This window comes from Eretmochelys imbricata, chromosome 28 (assembly GCF_965152235.1).
Source record: "Eretmochelys imbricata isolate rEreImb1 chromosome 28, rEreImb1.hap1, whole genome shotgun sequence".
NCBI lineage: Eukaryota > Metazoa > Chordata > Testudines > Cheloniidae > Eretmochelys > Eretmochelys imbricata.
In genome coordinates, this window is record NC_135599.1 from 7006185 (window position 1) to 7019408 (window position 13224).

General features: G+C 53.5%; 2 non-coding genes across 2 annotated transcripts; both read left to right on the forward strand.

Annotated features, from left to right (window-relative positions):
- The first annotated feature begins 4946 nt into the window (after positions 1–4946).
- On the forward strand, positions 4947–5018 carry TRNAG-UCC (transfer RNA glycine (anticodon UCC)). The gene has a single exon. It is a non-coding gene; the product is annotated as a tRNA-Gly (tRNA).
- Positions 5019–10538: 5520 nt separating this feature from the next.
- Positions 10539–10620, forward strand: TRNAS-GCU (transfer RNA serine (anticodon GCU)). Its single transcript has one exon. It is a non-coding gene; the product is annotated as a tRNA-Ser (tRNA).
- Positions 10621–13224: the final 2604 nt, after the last annotated feature.

Sequence of the window (13224 nt, forward strand, 5' to 3'; positions counted from 1 at the left end):
ACGCCACTGCCCTGCCACCAGGTAAGCAGCCGCCGGCGTCTGAACTGTGGCCCCACCCCCTCATGGCGCCCGTTCTCCCCAAGGCCCCGCCCCCCCACACCGCCACTTCTCTGTGAGGCCCTGCCCCCATACCGCCCCTTCTCCTTGAGTCCCCGCCCCTTCCACAGAGGCCACACCCACAGAACACCTCCCCCCCCCAAAAAACTCCACCTGTTCCCCCCTCTATCGTCCATCCTTCTGGCCAGGAAAGCGTGGTGGGGCCATGGCCCCTTGTCCCCCATGTTGTGGCACCCCTGACCCAGAGCTAGGCATGCAGGGGGGTGTGTGTGTGTGAGAGAGAGAGAGAGACTGCTGCGCTGTGCAGAGTCAAGGATTTCGCCTACCCCCTGGCTCAAGACTGGTTGTTTCGGGTGCCTGTCTGAACTTAGAGACAACGTGCTGACAAACTCACTCTTCCCCAAAACACACGCTCCCCCAACACACACACGGCAGCTGAAAAGCAGCGGGCAATCTCGGAGGGTGCCCACGGAACAATGGGATAGAGAAACCTGCCTCGTGTGGCTGCCCATGAGCCATTGCAAGCCCTTCCCAAAGCACCCTGCGGCCAGTTGCACCGTGGGATAGCGACCCACAATGCCCTGCTCTCTGTGGCGATCCAAGAGCGGCTAGCCTGGATGCGCTCGGGTGACACAAGCAGTCTAATTAAAATGCTTTAACTAAAGCGGCATCACTCTCTAGTGTAGACGTAGCCTGAGAGTGAGACCTAGTTCCCGTTGGTACCAAGGACACTCAGACACTGACACTGAAGAACCCCAAGTGTCTCCGTAGTTGGCAGGATTCGAACCTGCGCAGGGAGGTCCCAGTGGATTTCGAATCCATCGCCTTAACCACTCGTTTTATGTAGCTTTCTCACGACACTCTAGTTCTCTTCTCATTGAGTGATCATTTCCAATTGTTTGCTCAGACCAGCTTCCCCAGCACCCTCACTGCTGGACGGATGTGTAAGTGGGTCCAGGGCGGAACAAGAATTCCTGCCCATTTCCCTTCTGGCTGGAGCACGATGAGCCTGTGTTTGTGGTTAATGACGTTGCTGTAGATTGTTGTCCGTTTCCTGCCTTGACAATGATGGGGAGGGAGAGCTCAGTGGTTTGAGCACTGGGCTGCTAAACCCAGGGTGGTGAGCTCAATCCTTGAGGGGGCCATTTAGGGATCGGGGCAAAAACTGGGGCTTGGTCCTGCTTTGAGCAGGGGGTTGGACTAGATACTTCCTGAGGTCCCTTCCAACCCTGATATTCTAATTCAGACAATCCCTTTCCCATCATATTGCCAGCCCATCAGTGATTGCGATAGCAGGGGGCAGGTTTTCTCTGGGGCACTGAGACTTTCCAGGGGGCTGGTAGCGCCTTTCTTTCCTCACCCTGGAGCAAACTCAGCTTTTTATTCCATCCCTTCACCTTTCATGGAATAACAGCAGCAGCATGAAGAAAGAGGAGAGCGAAGGTCTCGCTGCCAGGGATGCAGGTGGCCGCGTCCCCTCTGTCTGCCCAGTGCCATTGCAGGACGGAAGGGTTCAACGGAGTTCAATGCCCGGGCTCGGACAAGAGACACGGGGAGGTTTTGCTGTTCAGGGATCTGTGCAAGGGAAATTGTGTCTCTGTGTGAAACTGGGGAGGGAAATGAAACACCCCCATGGTGGTGCAATGCCCTAAGGAAAGAAGGTGAAGGACTCAAGCTGAGAACTGAATTAACTCCACTCACCTGGGTTAGGAACATTTGTTTCTTTGGAGTAGATCGTCGGAAATGGGGCATTAATTCAGACCCAGGAGGCAAGGCAGAGGCTTCATCACCTTGATCCTCAGGAAGGGAGCAAGGAAAAGCTCAGAGCTGCCTTTCCTCCCAGGCTGGGGTCTCCTTGGTCGCTGAGGATCGCACGGGAGCTTGCTGCTCCTAAGGCTCCAGAGTCCTGGGTGCAGGAGGTCACTGCACACCCTGAAATGCCTGGGAGGATCCTGGGAGGGAAGGGAGGAACAGAAAATGGAGAGGAATGAAACAAAGAGAAAACATTTCTTGCCCCCTTTCGGGAGGCTCAGCCTCCCCGAGCCCCTTATCCCCGCCGCCCCCACACAGTGTCACTGGTAAATACCGTCAGAGGAGACGCTGGGGGTGTGAAATCACTGGGAGAAACTGGCGGCCTGAGCCCAGCCCCCCTGCACTCAGGGGAGTCGGGGGCGGGGGGGTACGACTCCGTGTGTAAATCCTCAGAAATCTCACACCTGGGTTTGTATTGTCAGGCCCCAGCAGACAAGTCCCTCTATGTGTGAAGGGAGGGGCTGTGAGGGGAGGGTCCATGGGGGGTGTCAGTGTGGGGGGAGGGGCTGTGAGGGGGAGGGTCCATGGGAGTGTCTCTGTGAGGAGAGGGGCTGTGAGGGGAAGGGTCCATGGGGGTGTCAGTGTGAGGGGGAGGGGCTGTAAGGGGGAGGGATATGGGGTGTCTCTGTGCTGGGGAGGGGCTGTGAGAATATGGTCAGCTCCAGGCAGCAGGAGCCCGCTGAGATGGGGGCTGAATTGCCCCCTCCCCCCAGGTGCTTTGGGGGGCCCCTGGGGCCCAGCATGGAGCTGCTGTCCCTGTGGGGTCCCTGGGAGTCACAAAGGGGTGATGTGCGGTTACTGCCCCGTCTGTCCTGGGGTGGGGGCCTGGAGCCCCCGGAACAGCCCTGGGGGGACATCACTGTCTGTGGAAAAGCACGTCTAGGAACGGGGATTCCCCGCTGCATGACAGCGGCAGGAAGGAGAAGAGACGTTAAAGCTGTAGCCAAGTCTGGGTGCGCTGGGTGTGAGGAGGGTCTCTGTCCCTGGTCAGTGCAGCCCCAGAGTTCGAAAGTTTATCTGCAGAGTTTTACCTCCCAGCCTGGGTGGAAATGGGAGGGGGGGAGGATTAAAGGGCACCTTACATGGTCCGAACCCAACTGCTCCGCCTCTCCGTGGGGCTCTGCCCCGCTCCACCAGCCATCCCACGAATCCCGCTGCTCCGCCAGCCGCCCCACAGACGGCTCCACAATATATCTTCAGGTCCCCCCACTTAACACAACACTCAGTGATTTCAGCTCTTAGTAAGTTTAGCTCTTTAGTGATTTCAGCTTGTAGTAGGGAAGCCTCAGGGCTGGTGCACCATTGGCCCAAAGGGAATTCAGCTCAGCAGCCTGTAACTGGACTCCTAAGGGAATCAAAACTAGCTCTGATATTCCACAGTGGAGAGATAAGGTACAATTAACATGTAGGGCCTGCACCAGGGAGCCCATACCACCAGGTAGGTAGGTAGGTAGGTCGGTCCGTCCATCCATCGGATGGGGGTGCTCAGGGGAGGAGGTGGAGAAGAGGCAGGGCCAGGGCGGGGTTTTGGGGAAGGAGTTGGAATAGGGGCAGAGAGGGGGCGGAGTTGGGGTGGGGAAGAGGCAGGGCAGGGCATCATAGAAAGGGTGGGGGCAGGGGGCGAGGGGCTTTCACTGAAGTAATGCTAAAAGTAAATGCGTGTTTTGTCATTTGAGTGAGGTGCATTACTGAGTGTTCATATTTTATTAAAACCCTGCTTCGCATAACAATTTTTAAAAAGTTAATACCTTGACTTTTAATAGCATACTATCAGGTGACAGAGTAGCAGCCGTGTTACTCTGTATCTGCAAAAAGAACAGGAGGACTTGGGGCACCTTAGAGACTAACAAATTTTATTTGAGCATAAGCTTTCGTGAGCTACAGCTCATTTCATCGGATGCATACTGTGGAAAATACAGGGGGGAGATTAATATCCACAGAGAACATGAAACAATGGGTGTTACCATACACACTGTAACCAGAGTGATCACTTAAGGTGAGCTATTACCAGCAAGAGAGCCGGGAGGGGGAACCTTTTGCAGTGATAATCAAGGTGGGCCATTTCCAGCAGTTGACAAGAACGTGTGAGGAACAGTGTGTTTGTGTGTGGGGAATAAACATTGGGAAATAGTTTTACTTTGTGTAATGACCCATCCACTCCCAGTCTTTATTCAAGCCTAATTTAATGGTGTCCAGTTTGCAAATTAATTCCAATTCAGCAGTCTCTCCTTGGAGTCTGTTTTCGAAGTTTTTTTGTGGAAGAATTATCACTTTTAGGTCTGTAATCGACCAGAGAGATTGAAGTGTTCTCCGACTGGTTTTTGAATGTTATAATTCTTGACGTCTGATTTGTGTCCATTTATTCTTTTACGTAGAGACTGTCCAGTTTGGCCAATGTACATGGCAGAGGGGCATTGCTGGCATAAGATGGCATATATCACATTGGTGGATGTGCAGGTGAACGAGCCTCTGATAGTGTGGCTGATGTGATTAGGCCCTGTGATGGTGTCCCCTGAATAGGTATATGGACACAGTTGGCAACGGGCTTTGTTGCAAGGATAGGTTCCTGGGTTAGTGGTTCTGTTGTGTGGTGTGTGGTTGCTGGTGAGTATTTGTTTCAGGTTGGGGAGCTGTCCATAAGCAAGGACTGGCCTGTCTCCCAATATCTGTGAGAGTGATGGGTTGTCCTTCAGGATAGGTTGTAGATCCTTGATGATGCGTTGGAGAGGTTTTAGCTGAGGGCTGAAGGTGATGGCTAGTGGCGTTCTCTTGTTTTCTTTGTTGGGCCTGTCTTTACTCTTCATTTTTTTCACTATACTTTTATAGCGTTGTATAAAAAGGTTTCAGTGATGCGGCCCTCGGGCCAATGTACTAGTCCTCATGTGGCCTTCCTGGTGATTTGAGTTTGAGATCCCTGGGCTAGGATGTAGAGCCCAGGTCCCCATCTGTCCATCACACTGGGAACCTGTCTCTGCTCACAACTGACAGGCTGCCTGCAGCCTGTCCGGCCAGCTCCTGGGCGCTGTGGGGGTGAGTCATTTGGCATAAGTGGCACGTAGGAGACACTCTCCTCAGAGGCATTGGTGGTATAGTGGTGAGCATAGCTGCCTTCCAAGCAGTTGACCCGGGTTCGATTCCCGGCCAATGCAGGGATGTGATGTTTTCTTGGCCGGGAATTGGTTTAATTTCTGTCACGTTGTATCAGTTTATCAATGGAATGAGAGAATTGATGTCCCAAATCCCCACAGGTCATTCAACACCCAGTGGAGGAAGAAAGGGGCGGGACTATACAGTGAGCTGTTGGAGTTATCCTTGTATTACAATGTTTGGTTTATTTTTTAAAATGTTTCCTTTACTTCCCTCTCCCTTTTAGACTCAGAGCCTTTAAACTCAGAATGGACCATCGTGATCATCTGGTCCGACCTCCTGCACCTTGCAGGCCAAAGGATGCATGGAGTGGAAAGTACAGTGGGAAGATATACTTAACAGTGCATGGAAAGATGGGAGTTGCCTTGCCAAGTGTGGGGTCGAGACAATTCTATTAAAGTGGGCTATTATCAACAGGATGAAAAATCACTTTTGTAGTGGTAATCAGGGTGGCCCATTTCAAACAGTTGACAAGAAGGTGTGAGTAACAGTAGGGGGGAAAATTAGTATGGGGAAATAGGTTTTAGTTTGTGTAATGACCCATCCACTCGCAGTCTTTATTCAGGTCTAATTTGATGGTGTTCAGTAGGCAAATTAATTCCAGTTCTGCAGTTTCTCATTGGAGTCTGTTTTTGAAGTTTTTTTGTGGAAGAATAGCCACTTTTAGGTCTGTAATCGAGTGACCAAAGAGATTGAAGTGTTCTCTGACTGGCTTTTGAATGTTATAATTCTTGACGTCTGATTTGTGTCCATTTATTCTTTTACGTAGAGACTGTCCGGTTTGGCCAATGTACATGGCAGAGGGGCATTGTTGGCACATGATGGCATATATCACATTGGTAGATGTGCAGGTGAACGAGCCTCTGATAGTGTAGCTGATGTGATTAGGTCCTATGATGTCCCTTGAATAGATATGTGGACAGACTTGGTAATGGGCCTTGTTGCAAGGATAGGTTCCTAGATTAGTGTTTTTGTCGTGTGGTGTGTGGTTGCTGGTGAGTATTTGCTTCAGGTTGGGGGGCTGGCTGTAAGTGAGGACTGGCCTGTCCCCCAGGGTCTGTGAGAGCGATGGGTCGTCCTTCAGGATAGGTTGTAGATCCTTGATGATACGCTGGAGAGGTTTTAGTTGGGGGGTGAAGTTGACGGCTAGTGACGTTCTGTTATTTTCTTTGTTGGGCCTGTCCTGTAGTCAGTGACTTTTCGGTACCCTTCTGGCTCTGTCAATTTGTTTCTTCACTTCACCAGGTAAGTATTACAATTTTAAGAATGCTTGATAGAGATCCTGTAGGTGTTTGTCTCTGTCTGAGGGATTGGAGCAAATGCGGTTGTATCTTAGAGCTTGGCTGTAGACAATGGATCCTGTGATGTGTCCTGGATGGAAGCTGAAAGCATGTAGGTAAGTATACTGGTCAGTAGGTTTCCGGTATATGGTGGTGTTTATGTGACATTGCTTATTTGCACTATAGTGTCCAGGAAGTGGATCTCTTGTGTGGACTGGTCCAGGTGAGGTTGCTGGTGTGGTGGAAATTGTTGAAATCCTGGTGGAATTTCTCAAGGGCCTCTTTCCCATGGGTCCAGATGAAATGGCTCCTTCCTGGTATCAGAGTAACAGCCGTGTTAGTCTGTATTCACAAAAAGAAAAGGAGTACTTGTGGCACCTTAGAGACTAACCAATTTATTTGAGCATGAGCTTTCGTGAGCTACAGCTCACTTCATCAGATGCACTTCATCTGATGAAGTGAGCTGTAGCTCACGAAAGCTCATGCTCAAATAAATTGGTTAGTCTCTAAGGTGCCACAAGTACTCCTTTTCCTTCCTGGTATGTCACCCGCCACAGCAATACAATGAGTGGAACCAAATCCCTTTTCATCACCAAGGCACACAAAGAAATCCTGGGGCTTTTCGTTCCTTAGCTTCTGGCGCCATCGTCTGGCCCTTTGGTTTCACTCATTTCTGTTAAAACCTTGAGCATTTTGCAAAGAAATGTTAATTCCTTGGGAGAGACTCAGGAGCGTTTGTGTGTTTTGTGTTGTTAAGGACTGAAATGTTCCCTGGGTTCCTCAGTCCCAACCTGCCTCCCATTCTACTGCCCATGCAGCCCCATCCCAGCCCTGAGTAGACGCTGATTCCCTCAGCCCCGTCTGTACAGGGTGTGAAGCCCTGTCACTCCGCGTTGCCTAATTCCCCTGTGAGGGACTTCAGATCCTCTGTGTCCCCAGGGACCTTCCACACCACTCCCCTGCTTACCACGGTTCAGATATTGCTGTATCATGAGTCTGACACTCACTTTAGAGGCCCCAGATTAATAACCATTTTCAATATGCACTTACTGGAGAGCCTATTGCAATATTTGGGTGGGGGGAAACCTGTTAAAAATATTCATAAAACTCCTTTCCCAAGAGAGTCACAGGGCTCTTGATATCCCGTGTTTCGGGCGATGAATGTCCACTGACCATGTAGCTGATTGTGGTATAAACATCTTAGATTTCCCTAGTTAGATAAGATCCCATCTTTACATAAATGTCAGGGAGCCCTGCCCTAAAATAGTGATAATCTTAGAACAGTTCATCTGCAGAATTATTACACTAAGGCATATGTGCAAAGCGTGTGCCCTACCACTGAGATACTCCCCGTCCCCCGATACAGCTAATGCCATATGGCATTCGGGGGGAGAGGGTCTCCATGCCCGATCTTGGTGGCAAAAGTGGTTCGGGGCTTCAAGAGCTTCCACATTACCCTGGGATGACCCCCATCCTGGTCCTGGGAAATGATACGAAAGAACCACCTGGCGATGGAATGGATTGAACCCACAGCCACGGGGTGGAGCCGGGGGGTTGTGGGGGCATCCCTGGCACATTAGAAAGTCAGCACCTCTGCTCTGTCTGGCAAAACGACATGCCAGCAATTTCGTTCAAAAGGTACCACTGATTGCTTTTGTCTGTGCTTTAGTTTGTAATACTTCCGTTCGTCTACCTATAGTTGTCACGGTCTGGCCTTTCATTTGTTATTGTCAACATTTAAATGAACTCCTAGGTGGTGGGTTAAGACTGGTGGGAAATATTGTTTTGTTACAAAGATTGGTCAAGGTATTGCTAAGCAGGGCTCAAGTTTCATTATAAAAACCAGGGTCCAAGAAAGAAAGAAAGAAAGAAAGAAAGAACTCCCCTCTGAGACACAACCCAAACCAACGCAGTCAGAATACTCTACGTGGCCATGATGTGCAGGAACCAGAACCCAGATGAGACCGATTTTGTCTGGCCAACAGGGAAAGTTCATTGGCGTGATCAGGATTGGTGAGCCCAGCATTGTACGCTTAGCGTGTGTGTTTTCTATTTTGGTAATTGTTAATAAATAGAGGTTAAGGACAAAGATGACTCATGTCTCCCCACACTTGGGGGGGGGGCATACGCTAAAGGGGAGGACATGTGACTACTCCATGTGTCTCCCCTGCACTGTGACCCCCCCGCCCCAGCCCTGTGCTGCCGAGGTCTCCCTGCCCTGCTGCCCTCTCCCTGCGACATGTCATCCGGGGGGGCGGGTTCTGTCCTCCCTTCACCTCCCCGCCCCTGCAAATTTGTCGGCTTCTCTGGCCCACTCCCTGCCTGGACTCAGCTATTGGGGACAGGGGCCGAGCATGCTGGGCAGGGAGGGGGGCTCTGGATCACATGGCCATTGTGCCCAGAAGAAGGGCCTGGGCTAGGGGGGTGGCCCGCTGCTGCCCCAGCTGCCGCGGACAGGGGCCAAGCGAGCCAGAGCACCCCCTCCACCCCACCCCTGGCATGTTTCTGGCTCGCTCGGCTTCTTTTTCTCTGCTACTGTAAAGTGAAAACTCCCAAATCCTTCCTGGTGCTGGGAGCCAGGTTTGCTGCTCACAGTCTGAATTTCACAGACTTCCAAGTCTGGGACTGTCCAAGAACAGCACTTTTCATGGGAAGGTGGATGCAGAGCAGTTCAACTGGGGATGCCCAGACCTCGAATGGGTGTGAGCTGGAAATTAATAATATTTTGAGGATCATTCGGGAAATCAGCGTTTAGTCACAATTTTTGTCTCTCCTCCTATTTCATGATGTGGTGCTATGTAGAGGAATCAGTCATTCCTTTTAATGTAAAGACCTACTCTCTGAACTTTGTTTAATCAATCATAAAAAATAGCATTGCCCTTGTTTTCCTTCTCTTGCAATAACAAACTGTATTTGGTGGTTTTTCTGGAAAGCGCAGAGAGATTAACTCTGGGGAATTCAGGCTCTGTATTGGCGAGTCGATGTTTTACCCCCACCGTCCTCTGCCCCATGGAAATGCGAATAGGGATCTAAGGGCTGGTCTATGCTAGAAACTTCTGTTGGCTTAGCTCTGTCTCTCAGGGTGTGAGAAATCCACCGCCCTGAGCAACGTCGTCAAGCTGCCCTAAGCCCTGGTGCAGACGGCACTAGCTCAATGGAAGAATTCTTGTTACCTCGTGTCTCTACTCTGAAGTGAGGTGATACCGTTGCATTTTAAGCGTAGACTAAAGGTGAGACCAGTCAAGTATACTCAGACACTACAGCAACCAGGACTCTAGTTCTTCCATAGATAGCAAGATTCAAAGCTGCTTAGGCAAAGCCCAATGGATCTGTAGTCTGTCGCCTTAATCAGCCGGCTACAGTGACTTGACTGAAAGCCTGCCCGCACCGCACTATGGCTCTGTTCTCACTGAATGCACCTTTCCAATTGTTTGCTCAGAATTCCTGCCCATTTCCCTTTCTGGCTGGAGCACGATGAGAGTGTTTGTTGTTCATTCCCCGCCTCGACAATTCGGACAGTCCCTTTTCCCATCATATTGCCAGCACGTCAATGATTCCAGCAGCAGGGGGCAGGTTTTCGCTGGGACACTGAGACTTTCCAGAAGGTTGGTGGTTCCTTTCTTTCCTCACCCTGGAGTAAACTCAGCTTTTTATTCCATCCTTCACTTTTCATGGAATAACAACAGCAGCATGAAGAAAGAGGAGAGCGACTATCTCACCATCAGGGCTGAAGATGGCCACGTGGCCTCTGCACAGCTGTACGGTGCCCCTTTGATCACTCGGTGCCCTGGGCGGCTGCCCGGGTGGCTCACCCCTGAGGCCAGCCCTGCTCCCCAGCACGAACAGCAGAGAACACAGAGATACTGGCCACACACTGAGCAGTCCAATAAAAGGTATTCCTCACCCACCTAGCCCTTCCATCAGGACGGACTAGGTGTGTTCTGCCGCCCTTTACTCATACAGGAAGGATAATAACATTTCATTGCACTCATGTGATTTGTAACCCAGCCCCAACCAAAACTGGTCCTTTTGGCAAAGCCGCCCCATCATGCTGTGTACCTAGGCGGAGTAAGCGGGTCTATGCAAACACGATCTGTTCCTGAAGTCTTTCCCCCAGCTCCTCACTAGATGTGAGGGGGGAGCTCATTCAGACCCTGCTTCCACTTAATATTTAAAAACGCCTTATTGTCCCGACCTCTGCTGGCCTTCGATTTCTCCTCTTGTCCCAGCCTTGGCAGCTCAGATGAGGTGGCCGAGTGGTTAAGGCGATGGACTGCTAATCCATTGTGCTCTGCATGCGTGGGTTTGAATCCCACCCCCATCGAAGGCGTTCAGTCTTCTCTCTTCCTTCACAAGCAACCATCTCCCCCTTTGGTGCAATGACAGACCAAGTCACATTGCTTCCTGCAACCAAAAACCTTCTCAGGAACTCTGACCCCCCTGCTTTAAATCAAGTGCCTAAATTCCAGATTTCAAAAAGAATTCTCTAGTCCTGTATTTCTTAGTTTTTATCTCAAAAGGTAACATCCTCATAATCTCCCCCAAACACTCTGGGACCTCCCCAAATTATTAAACTGCCCCTTTTCTCAGCAAGGCCATGACAGTGACCCACAGCTAGAGTGTCTAGGCCAAGCTATTCTGAAGGAGGCAAGTCAAACATTTTCTCTCCGCTTCCCTTGGCAAGGTCTGACTGGGAAAACAAAATCCCCCAAATGGAAAATTTTCTGCTGAAAAACCAATACTAGTCTAAAGAACAGTGGCACCTTAGAGACTAACAAATTTATTAGAGCATAAGCTTTCATGAGCTACAGCTCACTTCATTGGAGGCATTCAGTAGAAAACAGTGGGGAGATTTACAGACACAGTATTTACCTCACCAGGCCGACTTCGTACAAACCATGTCACCCTTATACGACAGTGGTGAATAGGGGGCTTCCAGGGTGCTGCTTTGAGCACCCCTGGGCTGACATTGCAATGTTGACGTACCCGTAGAGTCCCTCTCTCCCGGGATAAAGATGGCAGCAGGGCTGGCCTGGGTCATCTGACATGGGCTCCTGGAGCTCAAGCTGTGGGGCTCAAAACTGGGGTGCAGATATTGGGGTTCCTGCTGAAGCCTGGGTTCGGAAACCCTCACCCCTCGTGGGGTCTCAGAGGTTGGGCTCAAGCCCATCTGTCTGCACTGTCATTTTATAGCCCTGCAGCCCCAGCCCCAGAAGCCTGAGCCAGCTGCCCTGGGGTTTGAGACAGGTGCCCTGGGTGTGTTCACGGCAGCGTAGCCCTACGGCCAGGGCACGTCTACACTGCGCTGAAGCACCCACGGCTGGCCCGTGTCCGACGAATCCGGCTCTGCCTCCTTCTGCTCCTTGTTCACCGGGAAGGGACAGTCTGCCCCGAGAGGCTGCAGCCAGTGGGTCTGGGCAGGTCCCGGGTCTGGGAATCCCCCCTGCTCCCTTCTTCCCCCCGCCCCCACGGGTCTCTTCGTCTCCCCCCATCTCCCCCCCCCGCCGGCCTCTTCGTCTCCCCCCATCTCCCCGTTCCCCCCCCGCCGGTCTCTTCGTCTCCCCCATCTGCCCCCGTTCCCCCCCCCCCCGCCGGTCTCTTCGTCTCCCCTCATCTGCCCCTGTTCCCCCCCGCTGGCCTCTTCGTCTCCCCCCATCTCCCCACCGCCGGCCTCTTCGTCTCCCCCCATCTGCCCCCGTTCCCCCCCGCCGGTCTCTTCGTCTCCCCCCATTTCCCCCCCGCCGGTCTCTTCGTCTCCCCCCATTTCCCCCCCTGCCGGCCTCTTTGTCTCCCCCCATCTCCCCCTCGCTGGCCTCTTCGTCTCCCCACATCTCCCCCCCCGCCGGCCTCTTCGTCTCCCTCCATCTCCCCCCCCCGCCGGCCTCTTCGTCTCCCCCTATCCCCCCCCCGCCGGCCTCTTTGTCTCCCCCCATTTCCCCCATTCCCCCCACGCCGGCCTCTTCATCTCCCCCGTCTCCCCCCATTTCCCCCCATTCCTCCCCCGCCGGTCTCTTCGTCTCCCCCCATCTCCCCCCCACTGGCCTCTTTGTCTCCCCACATCTCCCCTGCCCGCCGGTCTCTTCGTCTCCCCCCATCTCCCCCCCACCGGCCTCTTCGTCTCCCCACATCTCCCCTGCCCGCCGGTCTCTTCGTCTCCCCTCATCTGCCCGTTTCCCCCCCCGCCGGCCTCTTCGTTTCCCTCCACCTCCCCCCCACCGGCCTCTTCGTCTCCCCCCATCTGCCCCTGTTCCCCCCCCCGGTCTCCTCGTCTCCCCCCATCTGCCCCTGTTCCCCCCCCCCCCGGCCTCTTCGTCTCCCCCTATCCCGCCCCGCCGGCCTCTTTGTCTCCCCCCATTTCCCCCATTCCCCCCACGCCGGCCTCTTCGTCTCCCCCCATCTCCCCCCCACCGGTCTCTTCGTCTCCCCCCATTTCCCCCCATTCCTCCCCCGCCGGTCTCTTTGTCTCCCCCCATCTCCCCCCCACCGGCCTCTTCGTCTCCCCACATCTCCCCTGCCCGCCGGTCTCTTCGTCTCCCCTCATCTGCCCCTGTTTCCCCCCCCGCCGGCCTCTTCGTTTCCCCCCACCTCCCCCCCACCGGCCTCTTCGTCTCCCCCCATCTGCCCCTGTTCCCCCCCCCCCCCGGTCTCTTCGTCTCCCCCCATCTGCCCCTGTTCCCCCCCCCGGCCTCTTCGTCTCTCCCCATCCCCCCCCCGCCGGTCTCTTCGTCTCCCCCCATCTGCCCCCGTTCCCCCCCACCGGCCTCTTTGTCTCCCCCCATCTCCCCCCCGGGCTGGGGGGGCTCCGAGCTCGCTCCCTGCAGGCTCCGGCCCAGGGGCTGCCCCTCCCCCCCGGCCAACGAGGGGTTAATGCCCGGCCCCGCAGCGCAGACCCCGCGTGGGGGGAGGGGCAGGAGCCGCGGGGGGGCGG